Genomic DNA, 7,446 nt, shown 5'->3' with positions numbered 1-7,446 from the left:
TATCTGAAGAGCAGGAGAAAACCTTGTTAAGGTTTTTATTCAACAACAAAGATGTTTTTGCATGGTCAGCCAACGATCTCTGTGGTGTCAACAGGGACGTCATTGAACTTTCACTCAATGTCGATCCATCCTTCCGACCCAGGAAACAGAAGCTTCAGAAAATGTCTGACGATAAAGCCGAAGGTGCTCGGAACAAAGTAAAAATACTTCTCAGTGCTGGTGTCATCAGAGAAGTGAAATACACAGAATGGCTAGCCAACACTGTTATGGTGAAGAAGGCCAATGCTAAATGGAGAATGTGCATTGATTTTTTTTATCTGAACAAGGCTTGTCCAAAGGATGAGTTCCCATTACCAAGAATAGATTCTCTAGTAGATGCAGCAACTTCGTCAGAGCTCATGAGTCTACTAGATTGTTATTCAGGCTACCACCAAATCTGGATGAAGAAGGAAGATGAGCCAAAGACCAGCTTCATAACCCCCAGTGGAACATATTGTTATCTTTGGATGCCTGAGGGGCTCAAGAATGCTGGAGGAAGCTTCAGCAGGATGACAGCCAGGGTACTTCATTTTTAGATAGGCAAAAATGTGCTAACATATGTTGATGACATCATAGTGAAAAGCACGAAGCAAGAAAACCACATTACTGATTTGCAGGAAACATTTGCCAATTTTAGGCAAGCTGGCCTGAAATTAAATCCAGAAAAATGTGTCTTCGAAGTGAAGAAGGGCAAGTTCCTTGGCTGTCTAGTTTCAACGAAGGGGATCGAAGCCAACCCAAGCAAGATCGAAGCTATCCTTCGAATGGAGCCGCCAAGCACGAAGAAGGGGGCTCAACGGCTGACAGGAAGACTGGCATCTTTGAATCAATTTATATCTAGATCAGTAGAAAGGAATTTACCATTCTTTGAAGTGCTAAAGTCAGCTAAAGTTTTTCAATGGGGCCCAACTCAACAGAAAGCTTTTGAAGAGCTGAAGCAATATCTGATCGATTTAACAACATTAACTCCACCCGTGCTAGGGGCTCCATTGCTATTATATGTGGCAGCTTCGCACTCTGCAGTGAGTGCGGCGCTTGTACAATAGAAGCTTGAAGGACAAGTTAAAAAGCAAGTCCCAGTATACTTTGTCTCTGAAGTTTTGAGTTTATCAAAGAAAAATTATACAGAATTAGAGAAGGTGTTGTATGATGTGTTAATGAAGTCCAGGAAGCTTCGGCACTATTTTCAAGCATATCACATAATCGTTCCTTCATCACAGCCCCTGAAGGATATCATGAGAAATAGAGAAGCTACTGAAAGGATTGGAAAATGGACCGCGGAGCTTAATGAATTCACTATTGATTATGTGCACAGATCTTCAATTCAATCTCAAGCGCTAGCAGATTTCATCGCTGATTGGACGCCAGGGGCTCACGAAGAGGGGACAAGCAAAGATGCCGAAGCTTGGACATTATTTTGCGATGGTTCTTAGGGAACCTTCGGTGCAGGGGCAGCTGCGGTCCTAGTGGCACCTTAAAAAGTCAAAACATGTTATGTAGTCAAACTAGATTTCAGTTGCACAAATAATATTGCTGAGTACGAAGCACTTCTATTGGGGCTTCGAAAACTAAGGGCAATTGGAATAAGAAGGGCCATCCTAAAGACTGATTCTCAAGTTATTGCTGGCCACGTGGACAAAAGTAGCAAGGCACGGGATCCGAAGCTTGAAAAATATCTGGATGCAGTTCGAAGGTTGGAAGCTTCCTTCGAAGGTTTTTCTGTCAAGAATATTCCAAGAGGTGAAAATGAGCATGCAGATTTGCTAGCCAAATCAGCGGCTCAGGGGCTCCCCTTACCCTCGGAAGTATTTTTTGAAACAATAAAAGCACCTTCGGTTGAGCTCATGGAGAGAGAAGTGCTTACTATTTCTCCAGTACACAGTGAAGACTGGAGAACTGAAATAATATCTTTCCTCCAAGGCAATTGTCTTTCAAGTGACGAAGCTTATAACAAAAGAATGGAGGCAAGAACAAGACCATATGTGATAATAGAAGGGGAATTGTATAAACATGGAGTTTGTTCACCACTCCTCAAATGTTTATCAAGAACCGAAGGTATGGAATTAATGAAAGAGATACATGCAGGTCTGTGTGGATCTCACATTGGATCTAGGCCCTTGTTGGGAAAAGTTTTTCGACAAGGATTTTACTGGCCAAAGGCAGCTTCGAACGCAGCAGAATTAGTTCAAAAATGTGAAGGTTGTCAAAAATGTGCAAGAGACCAAAAGCAACCTTCATCTCTCGCTCAGTTAATACAGCCCACTTGGCCGTTGCAAAGGTGGGGCCTCGATTTGCTAGGCCCACTTCCACCAGCACAAGGAAATCTAAAATATGTTGTGGTGGCGGTAGAGTATTTTTCCAAGTGGATTGAGGCGAAGCTATAGCCACAATAACTTCGGTCACTGTCCAGAAATTTTTCTGGCAAAATATTGTTTGTCACTTCGGAGTGCCGAAGTCTATTACTATGGACAACGGAACACAATTTGATGTTGAAGCTTTCAAAGAATTATGTGAACAAATTGGCACGAAGATTCATTTTGCATCGGTCAGACATCCGGAGTCAAATGGACTTATTGAAAGAGCTAATGTCATTATAATGACGGGAATAATGAAGTTAATCTTCAATTAGCCCAGAGGAAAGTGGCCAGATGAATTAATCAAAGTGGTGTGGAGCCACAACACAACAATATCAAGGTCAACAGGCTTTACACCATTCAAATTACTGTTTGGTGACGAAGCAATAACCCCAGAAGAAGCTAAGGCAGGATCAATAAGAATAGTGGTTTCGGCAGAGGACGAAGCTGATTATTCTGTGGCAAAAGATGCTATAGAAGGGATCAGGCTTCAGGCCGTGGAGAACATCAATAAATATTAGGCCGAAACAATAAAATGGCGTGACAGAAAAGTTCGACTAAAGAACATTAAGCCAGGGCATTTGGAACTTCGGAGAGTTGCCAACCCAGATACAGTAGGCAAGCTACAGTTGAAGTGGGAAGGACCTTTTTTGGTAGTATCTTTGTCAAGACCCGGTTCTTACAGATTGAAGGATATGGACGGCAACAACATTCCTAGATCTTGGAATGCAAATGAGCTTCAGCTATATTATGTATAGCTTGATGTAATCTTTTTATTTTTCCTATGGCACCCTTTTCCTTTCTAAAGGGGGAGAAAGGTTTTTAATGGGGCCATAGCATGTAATTTCTCTTTTTCTTATTTCAGCTCTACAAGAGCAAAATCCCCCAAATATGTAAATGTAAAAACTAAGCATGCACCATCGAGTGCAGGGAAAAAGGAAAAAACAGGGAGAAGCTCGAAAGTCGTCCCTAAGGGGATGCAGAGCACGACGAAGCTACAAAAAGCCATTCCTAAGGGAGCCAGCGTAAGTTTTCTGCTCAAAAGTCGTTCCCAAGGGAATGCAGAGCTTACAGCAAAAAGTCAACGCTGATACCGCTGAAATATAACGCGAAGCGCGAAAAGTCAACGTGATACCGCCGAAATAGAAGGCGAAGAAGTTCAAAAGACGTTCCTAAGGGGATGCAGAACTTACAGCGAAAAGTCAGCGCTGATACACCGAAAAATAAGCGGTGAAGCCGAAAAATAAACGGCAAAGAGACTTCGGTCATTCCCAAGGGAATGAAGGCTATGGTTGTGGCTTCGTATGCGTGTGTTTGGACATTCATTTGCACAACACATTACATCATACATTTGCATTCATAAACATTCATTTAGACATACATAGGATCATCATCATCATAACACAGGCGGATGCTTCGGCTCTAAAGATAAGGCTTCGACAAAAAGAAAAAGAAGCAGTTTCATGCTTCGTTGTGTACGAAAAGAAGGGAAGGTGTTTTTCGCCTTCGGCTCAAAAAAATGCTAGTTTCGTCCACAGCAAACAGTTTCATGCTTCGTTGTGTACGAAAAGAAGGGAAGGTGTTTTTCGCCATCAGCTCAAAAAAATGCTAGTTTTGTTCACATCGAAGCACTTCATACATTGATGGAAAGGTAAAAATATATTACAAGGTATGGACCAAATTTACAGAGTAAAATCTAATTCTTAAATTACAATATTATTTACAAAGGTTATTACAAGAGTTCTTAGAGTTTTTTCCACAGTTATCTATTCAAGCTTCATCATTATCTATTAAGCTTCGGCTTTGTGCTCTTCAGCTTCGTCATCTTGCTCCTCAGCTTCATCATCCTGTACATATTAAAGTATTGTAAGGAAAATTCAAGTTTAAAGGAAAAGGTAAGCACAAGGTATGATTTTGTTACCGGCTTAAGATGACTTCGAGCTTCGTCACCAGCTATGCTTCGTCCACCCTTCGTCCATACTAGTTTTATAAATATGTTTCCTATGCTTCGGGCAAGACTGGGAATATCAACCAGATCTGCTAGTGATAAACTAAAGTTGGGTCTATTGACAATCTTTCCATGTGTGCAACCAGATTTCAGGAAGGCGACAGCTGTGCCCCGAGAAGCTACCAAGGCACAGAAATCACCATGTCCGGCTATAATTTCATCAAGGGCATCAACTTCACCCTCGATATGTTCGAAGGCCCCTGGCAGGTCTTCAGTCGAAGGACTAAATTTTTCACAGCTGGCTCCAACCGAATTGAAGATCTGCTTCAGCCATTGTACACATCGGCTACTGAACTCCAGACATTTATTTTGAAGCTCTGTCAATGATTTTTGCAAATTTGAACTTTTCTCGACCTCAGTCTCAAATTTTGCATTAAACTTCTGCTTTTCCTGTTCGAAGCTTTCTGACTTTGAGAGAAACTCCGTATTTAACTTTGCAATTTTAGCTTCAGCTTCTGCCAATAAACCTTCTGTTGTCTGAAGCTCGAAATCCTTCTTTTCAAGAGCAGCTGCTTGATCTTTTATTCTGCTTTCTAAACCCTCAATTATAACTTCATGTTTTTTATCTTCAAGATCTTGTTGCGTTCTCAAAGCTTTACTCAACAGCATACTCTGTGCACAAGCAACCTTCGTTAGAAAACACCTTCGTTGTTAAAGACAATAAAAAGTTGAAGAAAAGTTTTTTACCTTGAAATTGGAATAGAATAAACTACCGACGATGTGCTGTCGTAGGTAGCGGCTAATGTCTGTCTCAAGCTTCGGGAAACCAATACTCTTTGATAGAGTACCGATAACCTTCGCTCCGGTTTGATCTCGGACGCAGCCTAACTTTTCATCGTGAACACCACCAAAGAGTAGTGCCCCTGGTTGATATCCACAGGATATGGCATATTCTTTTAACTCTTCTTTCTCAGCCTTCGTCAACTCTTGTCCAACTAAGTTTTGAAAGTTGAAAATTTCCTCTTCCGAAGCGTCTTCGGCTATTTCCTTCTCCTTCTCAGGCTCTGTGGCCATGGTTTCTTTGGTGGCTGCAGCAGTTTCTTCTGCGGCCATGTCTAGAAGTATTTTATCAATATTAGAAAGTGTGCTTTCTAAATGTACATCTTTGGCCGTGGCAGCTTCGACAGCTGCAGCTTCAGTAGGTGCAGCTTCGGTAGCTGTTGTGCTCTCAACAGCTGGTGCCTTCGAAGCCGAAGCTGGTGGTGGTGTCCCTTCAATAACTTCTGTCACAGTAATAATTCTTCGTTTTTTCAGCCCAGCTGCCTTCTTTGTTATCGAGGGCTCCTTTTCCTTCTGAAAAAGCTTCGTTAGATGTGGCCCCAGTGGACTTAGCTTGATAGGCAAAGATTCAGTCATTACCTTCAAGATTTCCTCCACGTCAGTGGCAGAAGGTGTTGCAGCAGTTTCTTCTTCTATATCAGTTGCCTTCTGCTTTGGAGCTGCAACTCTTCTTTTCTTCGAAGCATCTGTCTTCGGCTCAGGCCTCAGCTTTCTCTTTTTCAGTTTTTCTTCATCATCTTTCACCAATTTAGCAGCTTCTTTATTCAGGACGCTAGCAACTCTCTTTCTCTTCTGTCCTTCGACACCTCTGTCCAGTAGCTCATAGTCAGGATACTCAAAGTTCAGAGCATCCATCACCCGGTTTAACCTTCGCTTCAGACGAGTGCCAAAGGCTGTAGTCATTAGTTGATCTTCTTTTTTAGAATAATTGCCAAGAATCTCATTGCACATAACTTCAATCGTGTCTAACCATTCTTGACAAGGTACTTTGAAGTGTTTCTTGAATTTATAATAATAGGGCAACCGAACAAGTTCCTTCTTTTCCTTTTCTCCCTTGAGCTTTGGCATGTCCCACTCTTTCAAAGTTGGGAACACTCTAAAAGCCAATAATTCTTGCACCAGATCCCTAGTGCCAATATGCTCCGCAATAACTCGAAATTCGCCTAGTGCAATTTGGCTTGGACTCTCCGGTTTCATGTTGCACTGGGGCCTGGTTTCTCCGAAGATTAATTCTAGTGGGCTTTGAACCAGCTTCTCCTTTTCTTCATCAACTTTGACGTAAAACCATTCAGTCTTCTGGCCAGCTGGCCACTTGGTACGATAGCTGATAACTGGAAACTTCGCATCTTTGCGATAAGCAAAATTGTAGCAGCTGAAGTTTTCATGCAGCCCATCTTCTCTAGCTTTTGTTTGATAATGAAGCTCATGTACTTGGCAGAAGCCTTCGGCAAATGGTTCTACCCCCTGGCTTCGGAGGGCCCAGATGTAGACGCTAAGCCTAACGATGGCGTTAGGAGTTAGCTGATGAAGATAAATCCCAAACTTCTTCAAAACATCAGCAATCATCCCATTCAAAGGAAATCTTAATCCTGCTTTAAAGAAGCTTTTGAAGACTACCACCTCATCCTTTTCCGGCTTCGGAGTAATTTCCTCTCCGCCAAAACGAACTAGCTCCTTTTTTGCTTCACTGAAATAGCCTAACTTCATCAGCTTGGACATATCACCTTCGGTAATAGTGGATTTTCCAAACTCTAGGTGGCTGGGTTTAGATGGCACGACACTGTAATCATCTTCAGATTCAATTTCCTCAGCATCAACCTGCTCAACTTCAGCAGCAGGTGCATCCTCCGATACTACCAGCCCTGACTGTTTCAATACTTTAGAGATTGGAGCAGTTTCAGCAGCTTCGGCTTCCTCTCCGTCGCGAGTAACCCTAGCTGTTGAGCGTACCCTAGCCATCTGATGATTGAATTTCTTGTCTTTTGACGAAGTTGAAATTTTTTTAGCTTTGTCGAAGCTCTTTCTTGTTATGAAGCTTGAGCAAAATGAATAGCTTCGGTTGAGGATGCAGTAAGCAAGCTTCGGCTATGGTCAAATTTTTGGCAGCAAAACAGTGCAATAGCAATGAATGTTGTGGTAACTTCACACCTACCCGTCTGTTTATATAGTGCCGTAGGTGGGAAGGTGAATCGTCAAGTCTTCCGCACCGGACGAACAGTCGCCCACACCCACTGAATGGTGGGCCACAGAGCCCGAGAAGGTGAA

Source organism: Zea mays, chromosome 7, assembly GCF_902167145.1.
Source record: "Zea mays cultivar B73 chromosome 7, Zm-B73-REFERENCE-NAM-5.0, whole genome shotgun sequence".
Lineage (NCBI taxonomy): Eukaryota > Viridiplantae > Streptophyta > Magnoliopsida > Poales > Poaceae > Zea > Zea mays.
Note: the sequence above shows the minus strand (reverse complement) of the source record.